Source organism: Schistocerca piceifrons, chromosome 5 (assembly GCF_021461385.2).
Source record: "Schistocerca piceifrons isolate TAMUIC-IGC-003096 chromosome 5, iqSchPice1.1, whole genome shotgun sequence".
Classification (NCBI taxonomy): Eukaryota; Metazoa; Arthropoda; class Insecta; order Orthoptera; family Acrididae; genus Schistocerca; species Schistocerca piceifrons.
The window spans coordinates 436,225,220-436,251,678 of NC_060142.1; the positions used below are offsets into that span (position 1 = coordinate 436,225,220).

At 43.5% G+C, this 26,459-nt stretch overlaps 1 protein-coding gene across 1 annotated transcript in view; it reads right to left on the reverse strand.

Moving 5' to 3' along the window:
• Window positions 1-26,459, reverse strand: part of LOC124798053 (transmembrane protein 209) — a 139,584-nt gene that overhangs the window by 104,305 nt on the left and 8,820 nt on the right. The gene's annotated exons all lie outside the window — the stretch shown is intronic.

The window sequence follows — 26,459 nt, forward strand, 5'->3', positions numbered from 1 at the left end:
TGTCAGTCAGTCGGGCTTCAATTCCCTGCGCCGACAGTCCAATTGTGGCCGCTGACAATCCGTTTACGGGTGCCGACCCACATCCGCGCCCACCCCGGCGTCGCGCCGGGTGGTGGAAGATGCAGAATCCCGTGGAGTGTACTCTGCGGCCGTCGTAGAAGGGTCTTGTGTCCACTTGTGGCGTGACTCCTTGATGGAGTTAAGTAATGGTTGCGGTGCCTTGCTCAGTTGAAAACCCGTGTGTTGCTTTATGAGATTGTCCATTATGTGAATTTCAATGGCCTCCTTGAAGATGCTGTCCCAGTAGAAACTGGTAGGGCCCAGAATCTTGGTCTCTTCGTACTTCGCGTTGTGTTTAGTTTCCTGGCAGTGTTCTGCCAGTGACGATTTGTTGGGCTGGCCTAAGCGCGTGTGGCGTTGGTGTTCTTTGCAGCAGTCTTTGACTGTTCGGATTGTTTGACCAATGTAGGATTTGCTGCAACCACATGGAATATTATATATGCCCACTTTCTTGAGGCCAAATCCATCTTTCAGTGTCCGCAGTAGCGCCCGCATCTCGGATGGTGCTCAGAAGACCGTGTCAATATTGTATTGTTTTAGCAGTCTCCCAATTTTTGATATTGCATTGCCTGCATACGATAGAAAGGCAAGGCTTGTTTCCTCATCTTTAGACTGTTCTTCATCTGGGTTTCTGTCGTGTTTCCATCATCTGAGGGCTGTCTGAATCTGTCATTTGCTGTATCCGTTCTTGTGAAACACATTTTCTAGGTGTTTGAGTTTTTTATGCAGACTTTGTTCATCCGATATCGAGTATGCCCTACGAACCATTGTGTGAGCATCCTGTTGAATTGTGCAGCATGGTGGCAACTCGAGGCATGTAGATATAGGTCCGTATGTGTAGGCTTGCGGTACACGCTATGACCCAGTGTGCCATTTGATCTCCGCTCTACGAGTACATCAAGAAAGGGTAATTTCCCTTCCTTCTCGATTTCCATGGTGAACTGTATGTTATCGTGGATGGAATTTAGATGTTCTAAAAACGCCTGTAGATGATCAGGTCTGTGGGGCCAGATGACAAATGTGTTGTCCACATATTGGTTTCGGTTCGGCCACTTGAAGTGCCTCCTCTTCGAAACTCTCCATAAATAAGTTGGCTGCCACTGGTGAGAGAGGGTTCCACATAGCCACACCATCGGTTTGCTCATAGTATTGGCCGTTGAAGATGAAGTAGGTGGATGTAAGTACGTGCCTGAATAGTTGTGTCAACTCGGGACCGAATTTCTCACTGATAAGGTGAATCGAATCTTCTAGCAGGACCCTTGTGAACAGCGACATGACATCAAAGCTCACCATGATGTCTGTTTCTCTTAGGGTCAGCTGCTTGAAACGACAAATGAAGTCTGTTGAGTTACAAATATGGTGTTCGCACTTTCCCACAACCGAGGACAAGGCTGAAGAAGTCAGGAGGGAAACATGTCAGATTCTCTCCAAGGCAAAATCAACTTCCAGCAACGTCTCACTGGAAGAAAGAGCGGCACTTCAGGCCCTCAGAGAAAACAAAGAGACCGTCGCCCTGCCAGCCGACAAAGGAAACACCACAGTCATCCTGAATAGACAGGACTATGAACAGAAGACGCTTCAACTTCTTGACGACCCGGCGTACCGGAAGATCAAGACGGACCTGACCAACAGGATACAACTAAGGACTGTCAGCCAACTGAAAAATGGCGCAATAGAGGAGAAAGATATCAAGAGACTTCGACAGCACTCCACAGTAGCTCCAAGAATATACGGCCTCACTAAGACACATAAGGAATGGATGCGTCCCACTGTCAGCAACATAGGGGTGCCCACATACCCTCTCGCAAAACACCTGGCAGGTCTGCTCAGGCTATATGTGGGAAAGTGCGAATACCATATTCGGAACTGAACAGATTTCATTCCGTCTCAAGGAGCTGACCCTACGAGAAAAAGACATCATGGTGCACTTTGATGTCGTGTCACTGTTCACAAGGGTCCCGCTAGAAGATTCTATTTACCTTATCAGCGAGAAATTCGGTCCCGAGTTGACACAACTGTTCAGGCACGTACTTACATCTACCTACTTCATCTTCAACGGCCATTACTATGAGCAAACCGATGGTGTGGCTATGTGGAGTCCTCTCTCATCAGTGGCAGCCAACCTATTTATGGAGAGTTTCGAAGAGGAGGCACTTCAAGTGGCCGAACCAAAACCGATATGTGGACAACACGTTTGTCATCTGGCCCCACAGACCTGATCATCTACAGGCGTTTTTATAACATCTAAATTCCATCCACGATAACATACAGTTCACCATGGAAATCGAGAAGGAAGGGAAATTACCCTTTCTTGATGTACTCATAGAGCGGAGATCAAATGGCACACTGGGTCATAGCTTTTACCGCAAGCCTACACATACGGACCTATATCTACATGCCTCGAGTTGCCACCATCCTGCACAACTCAACAGGATGCTCACACACTGGTTCGTAGGGCATACTCGATATCAGACAAACAAAGTCTGCATAAAGAACTCAAACACCTAGAAAATGCGTTTCACAAGAACGGATACAGCAAACAACAGATTCATACAACCCTCAGACGACGGAAACACAACAGAAACCCAGATGAAGAGCAGTCTAAAGATGAGGGAACAAGCCTTGCCTTTCTACTGTATGGAGGCAATGTGACATCAAAAATTGGGGGACTGCTAAAACAACACAATATTGACAAGGACTTCCGACCACCATCCGAGATACGGGACTGGCTGGGGACAGTGAAAGACTGATTTGGCCTCAAGAAAGCGCGCGTATATAATATTCCATGTGGTTGCGGCAAATCCTACATCAGTCAAACAATCCGAACAGTTGAAGACCACTGCAAAGGACACCAGCGCTACACACGCCTAAGCCAGCCCACTAAATCAGCACTGGTAGAACCCTGCTTGGAAACTCGACACAACGCGAAATACGAAGAGACCAAAATTCTGACCCCTACCAGTTTCTACTGGGACAGCATCTTCAAGGAGGCCATTGAAATTCACGTAACAGGCAATCTCATAAACTGAGACACAGGTTTTCAACTAAGCAAGGCATGGCAACCATTACTTAATCCATCAAGGAGTCACGCCACAAGCGGACACAAGACCCTTCTACGACAGCCGCAAAGGACACTCCACGGGATTCTGCATCTTCCACCACCCGGCGTGATGCCGGGGTGGGCGCGGACCTGGGTCGGCACCCACAAACGGATTGTCAGCGGCCGCAATTGAAGCGTCAGCGTTCGCAAACAGAATGTCGGCGGCCGCAATCGGACCATCAGCGTAGGGAATCAAAGTCCGACTGACGGACATAAATAACACTGACAATGAGCAGACAGACCATTCCATCAGAACCACCTGATGATGGCGGAAAGGTTATTCGCCGAAATATCGTGAGACTTCAACGATCACATCCGGCTGGACACCCGAGAGCCCTGGAAACAACACATACGTTGGGAAAGCCTCCGATCAAATAACAACACACACATGAATTGTTTGCATTTTTGATAATGCCCCACCAAAAAGGCTGGTTAAGATGATGATAATTTTCTCTTTTAGGTCCTTGGATGGGATACGGCCATTTTTCTCCAGCATACAAATTTATTAATATAAGCAAGTACATCGGTAATCTGGTACAGATAATAGTAATTCACAAAAAAATGTACAACAGACAACTTTTATGAATCGTTTCCATCTTCTTTTCTTTCAATTTTTCTTCTACATTAATGGTTTGTGAACCCCCAAGCATACCCTGAGCCGATTATGCTGCCTTTTAAGTAATTGTTTTTGAGTGTTTTCTTCAATTTAGCTGAAGTTGAGAGAAAATTTCTTCTTGTGCCTACTTAAAGGAGACTGTCCACTGATTTTTAAATGTTATTGATCTTTTAAATCTTCTCTTCAAGATGCCTTTTGTTTTGGTCCTCTTTTTGCTTTTTTCTAATTCACACTGTCTTTTTCTTTCACGTTCCTCCTTATAAGCAGTATAAGTCACACGTGCCTGGTGTCTATAACTAATGAGCTGTGAGTCAATGGGCAGAGAAACAAATGAGGGTATTATCCCAAAGCAACTCCTCAGTCAAAACACTGTTTAAAAATAGTTTGGTATTTGTTGTCTTCCTTCTCTTAATGTGTGCTTCAAAGTGGAATACCCTTCTCTCTCTATGTTGACATTTCCATGGGAACAAAAGAAGCCTTAATAAGTTTGGAAACATTCAGAGACTTTACTCTATGAGTGATGAGTCTCTTTTTGACAACTGCTACTGCCAGTAATTGTCAATACCATTGTTATCTCAAGCTGTATCATCTTTTTCAAACTGTAGAATCTTCCACTCATTTAATAAGTAATCCTGCCAGACACTGAACACCATTTCCGCAAACTTTGATGTATTGCTGCAGCTTCCATTCTTTATTCTTTCTTTGGGGTCTAAAAACCTAAAACTTTGTTGTGGTACAGTTGATAAGCACATCTTTTCCATCAAACAATGGAAAATCCAGGATGAAATAATGACAATATTATGAAATGGAAAGATTGCTTCTCACCACATTGTGGAGATGTTAAGTCGCAGAAGGGCACAACAAAAAGACTACGAACAACAAAAAGACTACGAAACACGTAAGCTTTCGACCAGAAGGCCTTCTTCCAAAAAAGACAGACAGACACACACACACACACACACACACACACACACACACACACCACATGCAAATGCACACACATGGCCAGTGTCTACCTTTTGAGGCCAGATTGCAAGCATCTGTACATGACGGGAGAAGCAACCTTGGTAGTGGGGGTTGCTGGGCAGGGTGGGAAGGGAGAGTACGGTACAGGTGGAGGATGGTAATGTGCTGTTTGTGGGAGCATACAGGGATCAGGTGGAGAGAGATTGGGGCAGCTAGGTGCAGTCAGGAGGTTAGACAGCGAGGTGGCAGAAAAGGAGGGAAGTAAAATGACTGTGGGTGTGCTTGTGGAATAGAAAGCTGTGGACTGGGAACAGGAAGCAAATAGGTGAGTGGAGGACAATGACTAATGAACGTTGAGGCCAGGAGGGTTACGGGAATGATGTGAAGCAGTCATTAAAATGAAGAATGTTGTGTTGGGCAGCGTACTCAGCAACTGGGTGCTCCAGCTGTTTCTTGGCCACAGTCTGTCGGTGGCCATTCATGCAGACCGACAGACTGTGGCCTCGGGGGGGGACTGGAGTGACAAGGCACGGGAGATCTATTTCTGTACAAGGTTTGGAGGGTAGCTGCGGTCTGTGAAGGCCTCCATGAGACCCTCTGTATATTTCGAGAGGGAGTGCTCATCAATACATATGCGGCAGTGGTGGGTGACTTGGCTATATGGGAGCGACTTCTTGGCAAGGAATGGGTGTCAGCTGCCGATGTGGAAGTACTGTTGGTGATTGGTAGGTTTGATATGGATGGCAACTTTGAGGTGAAGGTCAACATTGAGAAGGGTGCTTGTGGGTTGAGAAGGGCCAGGTGAAGCAAATGGGGGAGATGGTGTTGATGCTCTGGAGGAATGTGAATAGAGTGTCCTAATCCTTGATTCAGATCACAAATATGTCATCAGTGTACCTGAACCAGGTGAGGGGTTTGGGATTCTGTGTGGTTAGGAAGGTTCCCTCTAGGTGGCCCATGAATAGGCACAGGATGATGTGTGGGTGCCCACTGCTGTATCCCGGATTTGTTTGTAGGTGATGCCTTCAAAGGAAAAGTAACTGTGTGTGAGAATGTCTTTAGTCATGGTGAGCAGGAATGAGGTGGTTGGTTTGTGATCTGTAGGGTGCTGGGAAAGGCAGTGTTCAATAATGGCTAGGCCATGGGCATTAGGGATGTTAGTGTAAATGGAGGGGGCATCAATAGTGATGGGCAGGGCACCATGTGGTAAATAAACAGGAACTGTGGAGAGTCGGTGAAAGAAATTGTTGGTATCTTTTATATAGGGCGGTAGGTTGTGTGTGATAGGTGGAAGGTGTTGGTCTACAAGAGCAGAGATTCTCTCAGTGAGTGCACAGCAACTGACCACAATGGGGCATCCTGGGTGCTTGGGTTTATGGACTTTAGGAGTATGGAGAAGATAGGAGTGCACGGAGTGGTACGGGTGAGAAGATATATAGATTCTGGGAAAAGTTCCTGGGATTGGCCTATGGCTTTGAGGAGAGACTGGAGATTCTGATGGATTTCTGCAATGGGGTAACTGTGGCAGGGCTTGTAGGTGGACGAATCTGACAGCTGGCATAGTTCTTCTGCCAGATAATCCTTGTGGTTCAAAGCACCAGTTGGTTGGTTGGTTTTGGGGTTTGATTGGGGCTAAACATCGAGGTCATCAGTCCCCTGTTCCAAGCAGACATACTTGTAGAAAGCCTATACAGGAAAAGCGTAACCTCTGCACCCAGAGGGAGGGAATACCAAGGGGTACAGAGCTAAAATGAACACTGCAATAACACAAAATAGAGGACACTTAATAGGAGCAGAGCAAATAGTTGACTAGAGTAAAACAGACTACAGTGGTTGATGGATCAGGTAAAAGTTCAACCACTCACCTACAAACGAAGAACCTCCAGTTGGAAAGCGTTGATAGAGGTACCAACACAGCTTGTTACCATAAGAGACACTATTTTGGTATCCATGTCACAATTAAAAGTCGACGGAGTTGGTGTAGCCTTAGAAATCATGTGAGAGTGCCATCACTAGTGTGAGTAATAAAACCTTGCTGCACGGATAAAACGTAAAACTCAAAGCACCAGTGATGGAGTCTTTGCCAGCGGTTAGGATAATAAGGTTGGATGAGATTTTAGGTGGTGGATTATGGTTTTTTTCTGTGGATGTGAGGTTAGCTTCCAAGTTGAGGGATTTGGGAAATGATGATGAGCCAAGGCTCAAAGTTAAGAAATTCTGGAAAGTTAACAGGGGTGATTTGGGGCCAGTGTGGATGGATCACAGCTGGAATGAGAAGTGAACCGAGTCAGGCAGGATTCACCACTGGTCTTAGGTTAAGACTTATTGGTAGGGCTGATGATGAAAAAGGGTTTCCATTGTAGGGACCGGGAGAAGGAGAGAGGTCTTTAACAAGTCCAGCATGATTGAATTTGGGAGTGCAGCAAAACATAAGGCCTTTGGAAAGGACATACTTCCATGTTTCGGGCCTGTTTAGGTTCTGGATTCTGTATGGTGGTGGGAGGAAGTTTTTTAAGGGTGGGGTAAATTTAGTAGCATGAGGGGATGTAGGGGAGGTTTGTAGGAAGTTGTAAAGGAGGCTGATAGTGGTGGTCCAAGACAGGAGTATCACATGTTAGCAAGATGTGATGTAATGTTTTCTTTCGAAATCACCACATGTCACATTCTTCCAGTTTACTAAGCTCTTCGGCAACTTGTGTGCTAACAGCTACCGAAGTTGTTCAGGAGGAAGCAGATTATCCAAAATAAAGAGTTCATTATGGAGAACTTCAGAAATACCCTCAATTTTTCTCACAGCAGAAACCTTCAAAACACGAGCCAAAAAGGTTTCAAGTATGTTTTCTATTTCTGTAGGCAACTTGTGAATCAACATATTTGACCTTCAAAATGTTGTGTGATCTTACTGAATAGTTCTGCAGATGAAATCATAAAATGAAGTTCTGCTGCCACAGAAGGTTCTATGTAAAAGAAAATGAGAATGAGAATGAGAATGAGAATGAGAGAGAGAGAGAGAGAGAGAGAGAGAGAGAGAGAGAGAGAATAGCCTTGTAGAATTTGGACTGAAAGGTAGCAGAATTTATTTATTTATTTTGCATGTATATTTTTAAGAAAGTAATACTGAATACCATCCCAATGTTTCAAAAACATGTCGGCTTAAGGTCCTAAAGGAAGCTACCTTGTTGTTGTATGCCTAAAATACTTGTAATGTGGAATGTCAAGCTTCAACTAAATTCCTAAATTCAGGAGTTGAAATCACTAACTGCTGGGGCTGGCACTGTGTCCTGCTTATTGCTTATGCACATGTAATGGCGACACCTGGAACCTCCCACAGAAGGCTGGAGTGGCGCATGTGCAGAATGCAAGTTGGGCAGCTCCTGGTGGCTCTGTCCCACTGCAGGACCAAGTGACATCATATGGCACACTGTTACCAAACGTTGTGCAGAGCATTCACAATGAATCAAACAAAGAGCCACAGCTGAACACTGCCTGGGGAACAGACATAAAATACAATTTGAAAAAAACAAGTGTTTTGGCTCTAACATCATTGTAATGGGATCCTGTTATCAAAGAAGTGGCAAAAATTAGAATAAACAACAAAATTTTAACAGGTACCAGGGTACACACTTATTAGATTAGGACATGGTGGCAGCCTTTGGACATTGAGCGAAAGCAAAGACGTATGCTTCACACTTGCAAGAATGCAGAAGCTTACTGTCTGGCATTTTCACTGGCAACACACATGCGAACCGTTCATGACTGTAGGAGGGAAAAGGGGGGAGTGAACAATGGTACATGAAGTACTCTCCACCACACACCATTAAGGTGGCTTGCGGAGTACAGATACAGATGTATTAAAGTATGTGGTTTGCAATTCAGAGTACAGTAAAACTTCATTTATACGATTTCGCTTATACGTTTTTCTCACTTACACTTCTTTTTCTCTTCCCCCACGTCGCAGCGAAATAACCACAATGTGCACAAGATATAATGCAGTGTTTCAGAGTGGGTTGCCGGGTAGTGGACTGGTAAGGCCACTATTAGACTATAATAAAATTTGACAGTGTAATAAGGAACTTTGTCAAAGTTAGGCATTGGTCAAATTTTCTTTGATCAAATTTAGCACCTCACCTTAGATTTGATCAAAGGAAGCGTTCGTCTTATGTTTACTGCATGGAGAAATCAACCGCTTGGAGCGCTAGCATCACTGCAGCTGTCTAACACACAATGTTGATCAATACAGGGTGTTACAAAAAGGTGCGGCCAAACTTTCAGGAAACATTCCTCACACACAAAGAAAGAAAATATGTTATGTGGACATGTGTCCGGAAACGCTTACTTTCCATGTTAGAGCTCATTTTATTACTTCTCTTCAAATCACATTAATCATGGAATGGAAACACACAGCAACAGAACGTACCAGCGTGACTTCGAACACTTTGTTACAGGAAATGTTCAAATGTTCAAAATGTCCTCCGTTAGCAAGGATACATGCATCCACCCTCCGTCGCATGGAATCCCTGATGCGCTGATGCAGCCCTGGAGAATGGTGTATTGTATCACAGCCATCCACAATACGAGCACGAAGAGTATCTACATTTGGTACCAGGGTTGCGTAGGCAAGAGCTTTCAAATGCCCCCATAAATGAAAGTCAAGAGGGTTGAGGTCAGGAGAGCATGGAAGCCATGGAATTGGTCCGCCTCTACCAATCCATCGGTCACCGAATCTGTTGTTGAGAAGGTTGGTTGGTTTGTGGGGGTTAAAGGGACCAGATGCGATGGTCATCGGCCCCTTTTTTCAAAAAACTAAAATCACCCACAGAGGATAAAAAAAACGAACAACAGATAAGACGTCAGACGACACAGGACAAGAAAGACTCAGACAGAGATCAGACAAAACAAATTAAAATCACACAGAGTGTGACGGTGGTTGGATGACCATAGAGAGAGAAAAAAAAAAAAGAAAAAGCCAACCACCGAGAACACATTAAAAACTGAGTTTAAAATCGGAGGCCAAAAGCCAGAATCAACACTAAAAAACATAAACACTCAGATTAAATGATAAAAACCCCCTGCCCGAATAAAACGCAAAAGTAAGTTCACCACGGCAGAGTCATCTATTAAAAGAGCAGGGAACGTGTCAGGCAGCGCAAACGTCTGCCTGAGCACAGCTAAACGGCGACACTCCACAGACAAAACGGAGCCGCAGCGACATAGAGGTGGGTCCTCACGGCGCAATAAGTGGCCGTGGGTCATCCGTGTGTGCCCAATGCACAGTCGGCAGAGGACGACAGACTCCTTGCGAGAGACTCGCAAGGAGTGCCACACAGTCGTCGTCTCCTTGACGGCACGGAGTTTGTTAGGGGTGGTCAGACCACGCCATTCAGCATCCCAAAGCGAGATAACTTTGCGGCCTAAGACTGCCCTCAAATCAGTCTCTGGGAGGCCAATGTCCAGAGATGGTGTACTGGTGTACTCGGAAGGTACGAGACGACAGAAAATTTCGGATAAAGATTGGCAGAGGGCCCCGAAGACCCCATCCATGAAGCGTAGAAAGGTTGTGATGACGCCATGTCATATCGTACGCCTTCCGCATGTCAAAAAAGACAGCGACCAGGTGCTGACAGCGGGCAAAGGCAGTACGGATGGCCGACTCCAGGCTCACCAGATTGTCGCCGGCGGAGCGGCCTTTACGGAACCCACCCTGAGACGGAGCCAGAAGGCCCCGAGACTCCGGTACCCAATTCAACCGCCGGCTCACCATCCGTTCGAGAAGCTTGAAAAGAACGTTGGTGGAGGCTAATGGAGCGGTAGCTGTCCACCTCCAAAGGGCTCTTGCCCAGTTTCAAAACGGGGATGACAATGCTTTCCTGCCATTGCAGCTCACCCTTGACCCAAATACGGTTGTAAAGGTCGAGGAGCCGTCGCTGGCAGTCCACTGAAAGGCGTTTCAGCATCTGACAGTGGATGTGATCTGGCCCAGGAGCGGTATCAGGGCAAGCGGCTAGGGCACTGCGAAATTCCCACTCACTGAATGGAACATTGTACGATTCTGGATGGTGGGTGCGAAACGAAAGGCTCCGACGTTCCACCCGCTCTTTAATAGAGCGGAAGGCCACTGGGTAATTGGCAGAACCGGAACTCAGAGCAAAATGCTCTGCCAAGCGGTTGGCAATTACGTCGGAGTTAGTACAAACTGCTCCATTCAGTGAGAGTGCAGGGACGCTCACAGGGGTCCGATAGCCATAGAGGCGTCGAATCTTGGCCCAGACCTGCGATGGAGTGACACGGAGGCCAATGGTGGACACATACTGCTCCCAGCACTCCTGCTTGCGTTGGCGGATAAGGCGGCGGGCTCGTGCACGCAGCCGTTTGAAGGCGATAAGGTGTACGATGGAGGGATGTCGCTTGTGACGCTGGAGCGCCCGCGGGCAATCTTTAATTGCTTCAGCGATCTCAGGCGACCACAAAGGCACAGTCCGCCACCGAGGGGACCCAGAAGAACTGGGAATTGCAGATACTGCAGCAGTAACAATGCTGGTGGTGACTGAGTGAACCACCGCATCAATGTCGTCATTAGAGAGAGGCTCAATAGTGGCAATGGAGGAGAACAAGTCCCAGTCAGCCTTATTCATAGCCCATCTGCTGGGGCACCCAGAAGAGTGACGCCGTGGCAGTGACAGAAAGATCGGAAAGTGGTCACTACCACACAGGTCATCATGCACACTCCATTGGACAGACAGTAAGAGGCTAGGGCTACAAATCGAAAGGTCAATGGCGGATTATGTGCCATGCGCCACATGAAGTGTGTGAAGACACCACCATTTAAAATCGAGAGATCAAGCTGCGCCAATAAATGTTCAACGGTGGCGCCTCGACCTGTTGCCACTGACCCACCCCACAGAGGGTTATGGGCGTTGAAGTCGCCCAGTAACAAGAAAGGTGGTGGCAATTGGGCTATCAGCGCAGCCAGGACATGCTGCGCGACATCACCATCCGGTGACAGGTAAAGGCTGCAGACGGTAACAGCCTGTGGCGTCCACACCCGAACAGCGACAGCCTCTAAAGCGGTTTGTAGAGGGACAGACTCGCTGTGAAGAGAGTTAAGGACATAGATGCAGATACCACCAGACACCCTTTCATAAGCTGCTCGGTTCTTATAATAACCCCGATAGCCATGGAGGGCGAGGGTTCGCATTGCGGGAAATCAAGTTTCCTGAAGAGCAATGCAGAAGAAAGGGTGAAGGCTGATAAGTTGTCGGAGCTCAGCTAGATGGTGGAAGAAACCGCTGCAGTTCCACTGGAGGATGATATTGTCCATGTCTGAGAAAGGCGCGACGGGACTGGGAAGGCAGATTACGCTGCTGGGTCACCTGCTGGCTCCGATTGAGCACCTGTGCTAGTGCTATCAATGGTGTCCGAGGGGCCGGCGAGATCGAGGTCCTCAGCGGACGCCAGAATCTCCCCCTTGTCCTCAGACGCAGAGCTTGTAGGAAGTGGTGGGACAGGTGCCACCACAATGTCATTAGTCTTGGGGACTTTCTTCTTCTTCTGCTTCTCTCGCTGTGCCTTTGGTTGTTCAGACTTGGAGGGCTTCACTGGGTCAGTCTCAGGGACGGACGACGACCGTGAGGCCCTACGACCAGGGACTGGCGGTTGTTTCAGCCACTTGCGGGTGTCTGCTTTTCCGCTGGTCGGAACTTGCAAAGGGAGATCCCCAAGGGACCTCTTCCTGGCGAGAGTAGCTGAAGAAGTCTTACTCTTCTCAGGCTGGGAAGGGGGAACTGATGTCCCCGATGGTTAGGGGTGCGTTGCTCCTGAAGGAGATGGAGCAGGAGCAACAGGGAGTGAAGTGCCCCCCACAACCAAGGGGGCCGGTGGATTCTGACTGATCTTAGAGCTGATATGTGACGATGGGAGAACCGTTGTTGCAGCAGCGGCGTAGGTCGACGTCATTGCCACAGGATGAAGCCTCTCATACTTTCATTTAGCCTCGATGTAGGTCAAGCAGTCCAGGGTCTTATATTCCATTATCTTTTGTTCTTTATGGAATATCCTACAATCCGGTGAGCAGGGGGAATGGTGTTCTCCGCAGTTAACACAGATGGGAGGCGGAGCACATGGAGTATTGGGATGCGAAGGACGTCCACAATCTCGACGGTACCACCGTTGACAACCAAAAAAACACTTTGTTGCGAGCATCCGAATCCAACTAGCACTTAATTTTTCATGTGATAGACTTGAGATTGTTTTAGAGATTGACAGATACACAAGGACAGTATAAACTACAATAATAGAGTCATCACAAAAACCAGATGTTATACAGAGACTGTATACAGTATACAGGGTGTATATGTGGAAGAGGAAAAAAAATTCCCGGATTTTTCCCGGATTTCCCGGTTAAAAATACACTTCCTCCCGGATGAAAATACACTTTTTCCGTGTTAAGTAACAGTATATTTTTCCTCGGAACTGTAAAACTTATCAATCCTTTCAATGCTTGTGGTTTTATATACCTGTGTAGAATTTCCCGGCACTTTAGAAAACGAAAGTCAGGAGAAAAAACACATTTTGGAAAGATATCTGATGTGCAGCAACATGTACACTGCATATTTTCATATTACGAAAGTATAAATTCGAATTCCACCAAACACCGCATGTTACTTTCCGAAGGATTGAAATCAAGATTGCGATGCACTTTTGTAAGCCAGTCAACAGAGCATAGGTCACGTGATGTAGTCAGCCAATAGCAACATCACTGTTCAGTAGTGTGAACACACAAATAGGAAAAGGTAATGGTTTAAATTAATGTACATAGTGTTGCTACAAGAAAAGAAAAGCTTTCACATATAATATTGGCCTCCGAGATTAATAAGCTGCAAGAGAAGCTAAGCTTTCACACATAATGTTGATCTTTTTTGCGCACACAAATGTGCCAGTAAAATTTTTAACAACGACATAAATGTCTGAACTTCTGCTCTCGAAAATATTCTAAATTGTCGTCCTCAAAGATTTGAATTTTGAATGAGACAAACACTCCGATTTCAGAAATTCATCGGACATTTGTGCACAGAGTTCATCTTGTGTAAAAGGAAATTTAATTTACTTGAAAGCAACGCTTTTCGAACAACCATTCGGAATATTTTCCCGCGACCTGTTAGAAATAGATTAGTTTCAGCAGTTGTGCCCAATGACGGGCGTCGCTGCGCTTGCGCAGCTACGATGACATAGGAAGCCCGTACGTGCGTACGTGTAAGATCTTACACTATGTCATAAAAGAAGCAAGACATTAGAGGATACTCCAACGGCATGGGATTTTTGTGAACCAGACTAAAATGCAGAATTCGGCTTAAAGTGCACATTTGTATGTCCAGATTCAGATGTACATTTACTTAGAGTACCAGTACCACACTATCTCATGTCTAGTTCTTTATTATGGCATACCACACGTGCTAGAAGATGAAACGTGAACTTAAAATGTAGTGAACAGTTGAAACTAGTCAATAGTGTGGAACTAAACACCTCGTTTCAAATAAATTGACTGTCTCAGCAGAAAAGATGAATAAAAGTCAAATTTCTTTAACAAACCAACAAAAATAACTTCATTGTTCTGCAAGGCAATTAACGCTTGACTGTCAGAAAGGTGGAAACAAAATAAAATCTGAAGCTAATAACATATTTTAGCCTTCCATAATTATGTGAATGTATTTTAATTCACTTGATAGCTCCCAGCCACAGAAATCCGTTTTGCTTTCATTTGACATGAGAGCAATAAACGAAGAAGAAACAGCAAAATCACTTAACGTAAACACGGGTCACGTGGAGACTACCACCTCCAAACAACAACTCAGACTGCTCTGCGCATCAGGTCATAAAACATATATGATCAAGGGAACGTAAGACATTTTATTTCGTCTTAAGTGTGCCGAAGTACAGTGCCACGCCTCTTCATACAGCATTCTTCCATCGCACGTCTCTGTATTTCGCTCTGTGAAATTCAAACATGTAATATTTTGTAATGGGTACCATCAAACTATATTCAGGCCAGTGGAAATTAAAATGTCCTGTGGTGCCTCTCCTGCTCCCAGTCGGCCGGTTTGACATCCTGCCCCTCTTAAAAAAATCTCGCAATTAATAGTGGCTCTGAGCACTGTGGGACTTAACATCTGTGGTCATCAGTCTGCTAGAACTTAGAACTACTTAAACCTAACTAACCTAAGGACATCACACACATCCATGCCCGAGGCAGGATTAGAACCTGCGACCGTAGCAGTCGCGCGGTTCCGGACTGAGAGCCTAGAACCGCTAGACCACCGCGGCCTGGCAATTAATAGTGGATGGGGTTACTCGTAACCAGGAGACCAAGCATTCTTCAGGAAATTTGCAGTCTTTACTGCCTTTTAGCTAATAACTTGCTGTTTCGAGTGACATAAAACTAAATATAGGAAATATAAAATGAGTAAAAACAAGAGACAAGCAAGACAGTACACATTTCCTCAATCCTTAAGTCCTAGCATTTTTTTCTCTCTAATCTTGCCACGGCTTTATATGGCGTACTTTCCTTTCTGGGAAAGAATATATTACCTCATCAAAGTTTGTCAATGTTTTGCTGCATGAAAAAACGAAATGTCGTTGTCTAGTACCACAAAAGCTTTTAGTACAAATAGTACCCAAGACTGGTGTGGTTTCTCGATCTAACTACTTGTATTTTGCCACTGTGTGCTAGATAAAACGAAATAGGCCTGCCTAATATTGCAGCAATTGTTACACACACCAAATAAACGAGACTGTTTTGGCACAAATGGTCATTTTTATAACATGACAGAATATAATTCACGAAGAACCAATATCAAATGCCTATTAGGCCTACTACAAGCAAAAAGTTTTATGTTACGAAACACTGATCATTTGCAAACCCAACCACACAAACAGCATTTGTCATTCACCCTTTTGGCTTTATTTGCTCAGCTCGTATAGACCCCGTCCCCTTTTGTCTACAGGAAAGTTTATTTCTAGATGCGACGGATGCTGGGCGCTTTGTGAAACGAGGTTTTTTCCTCAATAATATGAATTTGGTGACCCCCCCCCCCCCCCCCCCCCGCACTGAAACTGCCACCAGGGGCATATACCCTGGTTTACCCCCACCCCATAGTTCCGGGCCTGTTGCGCATACGTGAATATGCCAGCTTAGGGGCATCAGCAACATTTTACCGGGTAGCATCTGGCTGCTTGCTGCAAAATGTTCAAATGTGTGTGAAATCTTATTGGACTTAACTGCTAAGGTCATTAGTCCCTAAGCTTACACACTACTTAACCTAAATTATCCTAAGGGCAAACACACACACCCATGCCCGAGGGAGGACTCGAACCTCCACCGGGACCAGCCGCACAGTCCATGACTGCAGCGCCCTAGAGCGCTCGGCTAATCCCGCGCGGCTGCTTGCTGCAATTGCTTGTACTGCAAACTGCCACACTTCTGTAGTCAGAAGCGGGAGAAGGTACTACTCATACGCGACTCAACTGCACATGTGCATAAGCTTGCTCGCAACCGCTCAAACGAATCTATTGTAAACAGTTGTGGCGTCACGTTCATCGGAGGCAATTTGTTGTTATGAAATACTGCATAGTCTTCCTAAAGGCTTTGACACATTTTGCTGTTGGCAGACACTTGTATGAGCACTGTGTTTTGTTCTTGTATGTGGTGCATTTCCTTTGCAACTTAAGTTTTATTTTCTTTTTTTTCATTTTTTTTTTCTCTCGTTTGTGTTTTATTACCGCAATATTATTCTGCAGTAGCGAGATACAGTAATATTCTTTGTTAGAGTATTGGTTCTTAGTAATCAAAGATACAAAAATGTAACTAAAAACTAAAACAATGAAAAATTCCTGAGTTTTTCCTGGTTTTCTCTCAGATGAAAAAATTCCCGGGTTTTTCCCAGATCTCCCGGGTCATATACACCCTGAGTATAACGTATGAGGCTTACTATTATGGCAGTGGTGATAGCCATAGTGAAGGTTGGTAGTAGGTGTTGCACTCATTTGTTTTCCTGAAATTACACGACTTCTGCCGAACTAGGGCACAACTGGACAAGAATTGTTGCATGTCACTCGAGAATCCCGAAATACATCACATCCCATACTGTATAGGCTATAGTAGCATATTACTGTATTTCTAATTATTTTGAGAACTGGTAACATGATTGGAAGGAAAAGGGAAAGTATTACTATCACTGAAAACTTATGAATTTTGAGAGTTGTGGAGGAAAACAGTAATCGAAAGCAAGTGGATATTGCCAAGGAATTAGGAATTTCTGTGTCTACTTTAAATTCTGTAGTAGCAAATGCAAAGGAAATTGGAGATCATGCATGCATGTTCAGAATTTCTACTAGTAAGCGGACATGCATTCAGGGCAGGAAATATGAAGACGTGGAAGACTGATTGTTGCAGTGGTTCAGGCAACAGAGCAGAAGGCATTCCAATTAGCGGCCCAATGCTTTGTGAAAAAGCAAATGAATTTGCAATTCGACTGTGTGGAAAATTTCAGTGCTTTATCAGGATGGCTGCACAAATTTAAGGTAAGACATGAGCATCAGCTATCAGAATGTATGTGGCTAAAGCAAAAGTTTAGATCCCGAGAAAGTGCGAGTTTGGAAGGAAACCCATTTGAAAGAACTGACATCCCAATACGCTCCTAAAAACATTTTCAGTGCAGAGGAGATAGCCTTGTTTTACAACGTAATACCAGACCACACAATGGCATTCAAAGGCAAGAACTGCCATGGAGGAAAACAAAGTAAACAACCTGTAACAGTGCTGTTATATGCTAACAGTGATGAGAGTGAGAAGCTCCCCCCATGTACAACTGGGAAATTTGTTATGCCCCATTGTTTTAAGAACACTGTCACATTTCCCACAAAATACACTAGTAACAAGAAATCGTGGATTACGACAAAAGTTTTCGAAAGCTGGCTTCAAAGTGTCAATGCGAAAATGGGTGCAGCAGGCCGGAAGATTTTATTGTTTGTAGACAGGTGTGCACACATCCTTCCCTTACTTCTTATTTGAGAAATGTGACCATGGAATTTGTTCCAGCGAATTGCACAAGTGAACTCCAGCCACTTGACCTTGGAGTAATACATAATTTCAAGTTGCATTGTTGCAAAATGCTCGTGCAGCATGCCATCAGGTGTGTAAACATTGAAAAAAAGGAAGAAATGTAAACAAACATTTTACACATAAGATTTTTACTTGCCATTTATTTTACGTTGTGCTACAGGAGCCAAACAACACTCCAAGAAGTTTCTTCTGAGAGGCAATGCACTACATCGCAGCTTCATTTCACAGAATTTCAGACGATACCATTCGAAACTGTTTGTTGAAAAGCTGGATTTGGAAATGAAGTCCACGATCATGGCGGAAATGATCATACTGATGATATTTCACCTAATGATGAAGAATGGAATCGACTTTAAGAGCAGGCATCATTTGAGGATTACATGAACGTCGATGAAAACCTCGTCACTACATAACCCATGACTATCGCTGAGATAGTTCAATGTGCATTGTGGGACTTGAACAAGGAAGAAACTGACGACGAGAATAATACAGAAGAGCCTCAACATTCCTCCATGACGTTTAACGATGCAGTAAATGTGTTAGAAATAACTGAACAATTTGCGACACGGCACAATGTTTCTGACGAAATGATGACAAGAGTTATCCTGTTTTGAGGGTACAGTGTAAGCTATTGCCACATCAAAGAAACAAACAAGCAAAAATTATGGACTTTTTTATGAAATGAAGTTTACTTGTGTGTAGAGGTTTACATTTTTCTTTATATATCTGCTAAGTATGGAACCTAGTAAACCTATATAACGTTTTGTAGAATATAGCTTTTTATTTACTGGATTTTTCATTTGTGTTTACCAATTAATTTGATAGTATGGTGCTATATTTCATATATACATTTCTCACACTTATACTTTTTTTTCCTGTAGTCTGTTGAAAAACATATAAATGAAGTTTTACTGTATTACCTGCATACAAACACACTTGTTTTTTGCAAAGCCCGATCACACACTACTATTATTTACAAAGATGCACTGTGATTTCTACATAATTGTGCATAGTGATTTCTCTTAGTCAAGCAGTAATCCATTTGTAGAGAACATAAGCTTTTGTTAAAATTTTCATTTCCTATTTCTTGTGTTGGCAGACTTCATTGTAACATGGGAATTCATTTATGCAGAGTAAAAATGAGACTGGATCCAAAAATCTGTCAATCCTGTGACTCATTGGTAATGTTTGATTTTTCAGTTACAAGATGGTTTCTTAAGAACTTGATATACTTCCTAACATGCTTTTCTGTTTCCTACTGCTAAAATACGATGTAAACCAATTACAAACTGCTGTTCCTTCAATATAAAAAAGCACTTTCTCAATACTATATGCACACAGACAACAGAAAATTTCAGTTGAATATTTTGTAATGTAATTTGTGAAATTATAAAACTTCCTGGCAGATTAAAACTGTGTGCCGGGCCGAGACTCAAACTCAGGACCTTTGCCTTTCGCGGGCAAGTGCTCTACCAACTGAGCTACCCCAGCACGACTCACGCCCCGTCCTCACAGCTTTACTTCTGCCAGTACCTCATCTCCTACCTTCCACACTTTACAGAAGCTCTCCTGCAGGAGAAACATCCCCCAGGCTGTCTCCACAATACACTTTCTTTCAGGAGTGCTAGTTCTCCATGTTCACAGGAGAGCTTCTGTAGAGTTTGGAAGGTAGGAGACGAGGTACTGGCAGAAGTAAAGCTGTGAGGACGGGGCGTGAGTCGTGCTTGGGTAGCTCAGTTTGTAGACAACTTGCCCGCGAAAGGCAAAGTCCCGAGTTCGAGTCTCGGCCCGGCACACAGTTTTAATCTGCCAGGAAGTTTCATATTAGTGCACACTCCGCTGCAGAGTGAAAATCTCATTCTGTGAAATTATAGTACGTAACCCAAAATACGAGCTAGAATATGTGAGAAACCTATTTGTATGCAGTGACATGTAATGAAATGTACGTAACTAGATCATTTAATACAATCAACTGATTTTGTAAAGCTAGTAAAGAATAATACAATAACAGGTTAGGTATAGGTCCAAAGAACAGTGAGAGGAAGAAAGAAATGAGTGTTGTAATAACGAATAACTATGACAAGATGCATGAAGACCCCAGAAGTGATCTACATAAATTCATAGAACAAAATATTTGCTATGTTTGTCCCAACAGTGTGTAACAGTACTATGTGGCCTGTAGAATGAACTTGATGTCTCATATATGTAGAACATTATTGAGGTCAAACTATTTCTTCCTGAACAGTTCGTACAGGTTTGCCACATGAAGTAGATGCTGTTCTTGAAATAAAGTAGACTGTTGTAGATGAACCCAATCATTTGTGTTTTAATCCAGGGACTTTGAGAATCATTCAAGGAAGGGTAAGTGCACCTGAATGTTCTCCATGTCAGTCACAATTCATCTGCATTGTTTGAGAACAGTAATTTAGGAACGCACAGCAAGTAACATTATGGCTTTCATTAAGATGACGAAAAACGGCAAAACATATAAATCAGTAAATAGATTGAAACTATCTATTCAGATACTCAAGTGACCATAATGGCATCCAAACTGTGGATGACAGAAGGCTGAGGTACAGAACACCTTTTTTCAAAACTGTTCCACTGACAAATATTGCACTGTAGTTCCTCCTCTAAACCATGAAATGAACAACAAAATGATAGATATCAAAATAAATGACCATGGGGTAGAAAAGAAACTGAAATCACTAACCAGAGGAAAGGCTACTAGGCCTGATGGGATACCTACATGAAACTACATGGAGTATGCACAAGAACTTGTTTCTCTTCTAGCAGATGTGTACCTTAGGTTGCTGGAAGAGTGAAGCATTCTTAGGGATTGTAAGAAAGTGCAGTTCATTCCCATTTTCAAGAAGGGTTGTCCAATAAACGCACAAAGCTTAGGTGTCTGTATCTCTGATAAGTCTGTTGTAGAGTTTTGGAATATGTTTTATGCTTGCGTATTATGACCTTTCTGGCCATCGAAAATCTGCTCTGCGGGAATCAACATGGGCTCTGGAAGTAACAATGGTGTGAAACACAGCTCACTCTGTTCATAAACGAGACCCAGAATGCTAAAGACTCTGACTTTTGGACGGCTTTCAATATAGTTAAGCACTGCCATCTAATGAACAAAATCAGCCTAGCTGTGTGATTGGGCTGAAAAGTTTCTGGCAAACAGAATACAGAATCTCATTCTCAATGGAGAGAAATCTTCAGATATAAATGTAACTTCATTGTGCCACAACAAGTGTTGTTGGTCATTTATTTTTCACAGTATTTGCAAATGATCTAGCAGATAATGTCAGATGTTCCATGAGGCTTTTTGTGCATGATGCTGTGGACACAGAAAAATCACAATGCTTGAAAATTGTACCAAAATGCAGGAAGATCTGCAGAGGATAGATGTTTGATGCAAGGATTGGCAGTTTACTCCAACATACACAAATGTAACATACTGTGCATTAATTGGCAGAACGACCCATTACTGTATGATCCAATGACTGCAAAACAATCGCAGAAGACTCACATATATAAAATATCTAGCTGCATGCATATGAAACAAAAGTGAAGTGACCACATAAAACTAACTGCAGGAAAGGCTTATGCAATTGGATGAATCCTCCGGAATCTCAGTCCACTCTGCCTATCTCACAAAAGAAAAACCACGAAATTCAAGTTCATGTGTGGAGGCTTAGCAAATCATCCTTTCCAATGAACCATTCATGCAGAACATGAAAGGACAGGTGGGGGGTGGGGGGGGTGTGGGGTGTTGGTTGGAGTGACAGTAATATCCACGCTCCATGCTACCCTGTGCCATACACTGTAAGGTGATTTGCACAGTAAAGATGTACAGGGGATAGGCAAAATAATGTGATCACCTGTGCTTACTTGGGACTGGTTTATTAATAAGGGGTTGGTCCCCCATTTGACCATTATACAGCTACGATACTTTTTGTAATACTGGTACATAATAATTGTATGGTCTCCAGTGGAATGTTATGTCACTCTTTGATCAGAACCTCTTCTAACTCTTGTACCAATGAGGGAGGTAGAAATCTGCTCCAGAGTCTGCACTCCAATACCACCCACAAGGGTTCAATAATGTTCAAGTCTGGAAATTGTACTGGCCAGGGAAGACGCTGCAGCTTAGTTGCATGCTTCTCATGCCATGATTGTACTGTCCTGGCTGTGTGAGTGGGTGCATTATCATCATGCAATGTGACTTCATTGTTTGGGAACAACATCTAAATCTTGGGATGCATCTGATCACCTAAAACGTTCACATAATTGTTGGCTTTAACACGACATTTGAAAGTAATGATGGGACCTGCAGAATACCATGATATGGCTGCCCACACCATCACACTACTATCTCCATGCTTAACTGTTTGAATCAAGCAATCAGGATTGTAGGCTTCTTTTGGTGTTCTCCAGATGTAAACCTGGCCCGATGTTGGAAATAACGAAAATGTTGATTCATCGGACCATATGACGTGTTCCCACTGATAAACTGTCCACCACCACATTTTATGCTTCTCTATGTTTGTCAGTGTTGATAGATACGGGGTCTCTAAGATGGCTATTGTTCTCTGCAGTCACTTTAGCAGCTGTAGTTTGATGTTGTTTTGACACAATTCATGTTAGCATACGATGATCTCTGCCATTCAGTTTTGATTTGTGCCCACTATTACATTTACACGATGTCTTTCCATGTTTTGTATAGGCTGTCATGACTGTTGAAACAGTTGCTCTTGAAACATTCAGTAAGTTGGCTGTCTTAGTTATTGATGCTCCAACTATTGAGCCCCCACGATCTGCCCTCTTTGGAACTCCGTCAGGTCTTTCATTGCACTTTGACCTCGGCCTCTGAATACAAATACGAAGTGTGAACTACTTGTAAACAACCTGAACTGACGCTTAGTCTGTACTGAACATGCACAGTCCAGTGCGACATGTGCCTTACCTGTGTTGTTGACCATCAAACACAACCATCCCATTACTACCATTGTTCACATTATTTTGCCTTTCCCACGCATATGTAGATCTCCAGAACAAGATAGATTTTCTCTAAGCTACACCATGGTCCATATGGAGGCTTACGCAAGTCTACAATGAATTTTGAGAATGAAAACATGGTCCAAATAGACTGTGATCTGTTAATTATCCGTGCAATTGGCTAATTTTAGCCATGCGTCATTTTCAACCACCCGTCATACCTTCAAAAATGGCGACAGTGGTTTCTACGTCAATTGTCTATAAGCTCTCGCATATACTATTACTTTATAACCCAAGCTAGTTACGTATTTTAAGCTTCATGCTTCTTTTCATATTCTAATACAGGGTTGGTACATTTGGACTGGTATACATAGTATTTCCGTGCACAAGTGGCACAAAAACGGTACAACAGTGTGTGTGATTACGTCCATTAACAGACACAAACAAAAAGGTGCCATATCGTAGTACAGGCACAGCTGTTACGGTATGGCCAAAGATGTTTAGAATCCTATCTGTGGATGACCAACAACATTAAATAAGGTACGGGCACAATTGTCACTGGCATATTATATTAGTTATTCTCACATGTAGTATCTTATTAAAAGTAGAGGATCAAAACTCACACACTGTATATCATGCCATACATAATATTAGAAGTTACAGTACAATGTCAAAATTACAAAAGATGTCGGGCCTTTTAATGGGGTGGCCAGTCAATCTATAAAATAACAGTGATGTAGTAACAAATATGTCATGTGGTACATTAGAACCAGTAACAGATTTTTTTACTCACTCACTCACTCACTCACTCACTCACTCGGTGCAATTCCACTTTGTCTTCTATAAGGTATTATGTAACAGTGGAAAACCAAAGTTGGATTATACACCAAGCCAGTACAGTCGTCTCAGCAACATGAACAGTACAAATGTTGGAACCTACATGTGGTATGTGAAAGACAAGAGACCTACTTTTGATTGCCTGTATGGGCAATGTAAATTACTGTACAACTTAATGTGAAATGGAAGCAGAAGCTACAGTTTTGTCGAAAGTAGCCTCATTTAGAGCTCATCCTTAGTAAGTCTTACAGCACTAGGTCATTCATAGCCTGTACATCATGTATCATGTAAGATGTGCAAATGTAACATTCACTGCCATGTTAAAACCACTAAAAATATGCTGGACTTCCTCACTGTGCATACTAGTCATACTAAAAACTGAACTAGCCATTACAAGATTAATAACAGAATGAACAAAATATCTTAAACCTTCATGAACATTCATAAATAATACACTAAGATGAAGTTCCAATTGTCCAAATTATTGACAATGAAAAGACAAGCAGACTGAAACCAACTGATGGAACAAGTGGGGGTTCGGAAGGAATGACTCTCAGGGGTCGTTCCAAATGGACCAATACTTCCAAAATATATACAAGTACTACACAGTTCTATAAAATCTATAATATTGACAATCACCAGTGATCTAATTCCAGTTAGGACTGATCCAGTCGATTAAGATTATAATACTAATAGGTGGAAAGTAAAGGCACCCAGAAGCTAAAATATTACATAAGTAATTCACCAAATGAATAACTGAGGAATAGTGGATAGCACAGGCAAATTAAGGTTAATAATAGAAGTCCAGGTCTAGTGACATCAAAGTATTACACACTTCACAGTTCTTGAAGATCTGAAAATTAATAAATACTTGAGGAAGCCAGGATTATAGTTACAGGTGAAGGAACCCAATACATTTATCTGGAATTATGACATCTGCTATTCCTCAGTTATTGATCTGGTTCATAAACTTTAAGGAACTATGTTTTCCATACATAATACTGTAACTTCTGTAAGCTATCTAAACTTAGCTATATTACACTACTGGCCATTAAAATTGCTACACCACGAAGATGATGTGCTACAGATGCGAAATAAAACCGACAGGAAGAAGATGCTGTGATATGCAAATGATTAGCTTTTCAGAGCATTCACACAAGGCTGGCGCTGGTGGCGACACGTACAACGTGCTGACATGAGGAACGTTTCCAACCGATTTCTCATACACAAACAGCAGTTGACCGGCGTTGCCTGGTGAAACATTGTTGTGATGCCTCGCGTAAGGAGGAGAAATGCGTACCATCACGTTTCCGGCTTTGATAAAGGTCGGATTGTAGCCTACCGCGATTGCAGTTTATCGTATCGCGACATTGCTACTCACGTTGGTCGAAATCCGATGACTGTTAGCAGAATATGGAATCACTGGGTTCAAGAGGGTAATATGGAACGCCATGCTGGATACCAATGGCCTCGTATCACTAGCAGTCGAGATGACAGGCATCTTATCCGCATGGCTGTAACGGATCGTGCAGCCGCGTCTCAATCCCTGAGTCAACAGATGCGGACATCTGCAAGACAACAACCACCTGCGCGAACAGTTCGACGACATTTGCAGCAGCATGGACTATCAGCTCGGAGACCATGGATGCGGTTACCCTTGATGCGGCATCACTGACAGGAGCGCCTGTGATGGTGTACTCAACAACGAACCTGGGTGCACAAATGTCAAAACGTCATTTTTTCGGATGAATCCAAGTTCTGTTTACAGCATCATGATGGTGCATCTGTGTTTGGCGACATCGCGGTGAAAGCACATTGGAAGCGTGTATTCGTCATCGCCATACTAGCGTATCACCCGGCGTGATGGTACGGGGTGCCATTGGTTACATGTCTCTGTCACCTCTTGTTCGCATTGGCGGCACTTTGAACAGTGGACGTTACATTTCAGATGTGTTATGACCCGTGGCTCTACCCTTCTTTCGATCCCTGCGAAACCCTACATTTCGGCAAGATAACACATGACCGCATGTTGCAGGTCCTGTACGGGCCTTTCTGGATACAGAAAATGTTGGACTGCTGCCCTGGCCAGCACATTCTCCAGATCTCCCACCAACTGAAAACGTCTGGCCAATGGCGGCCGAGCAACTGGCTCGTCACAACACACCAGTCACTACTCTTGATGAACTGTGCTATTGTGTTGAAGCTGCATTGGCAGCTGTACCTGTACATGCCATCCAAGCTCTGTTTGACTCAATACCCAGGCATATCAAGGCCGTTATTACGGCCAGAGGTGGTTGTTCTGGGTACTGATTTCTCAGATCTATGCACCCAAATTGCGTGAAAATGTAATCACACGTCAGTTCTAGTATAATATATTTGCCCAATGAATACCCGTTTATCATCTGCAGTTCTTCTTGGTGTAGCAGTTTTAATGGCCAGTAGAGTATTTTACCTGGAGTTATGACACCGCTTTTCCTCAAGAATTTAGTAAATTACTTTTGTAATACTTCAGCTTCTAGATACCCTTACTTTTACATTTACTAATATTATAATCTGCTTCAGCTGGGTTAGTCCCAACTGGAATTAGATCACCATTAGCCATCAATATTATAGATTCAATAGAATGGTGTAATACTTATATAAGCCTTAGAAGTACTCTCCCATTCTGGAAAATCCCTTGGGGGTCATCCCCCTCCCCTCCTTCCACAAATTGGTTTCAGTCTACTTGTTTTGCATTGTCAATAATTTAGCCACTAAAACTTCAACTT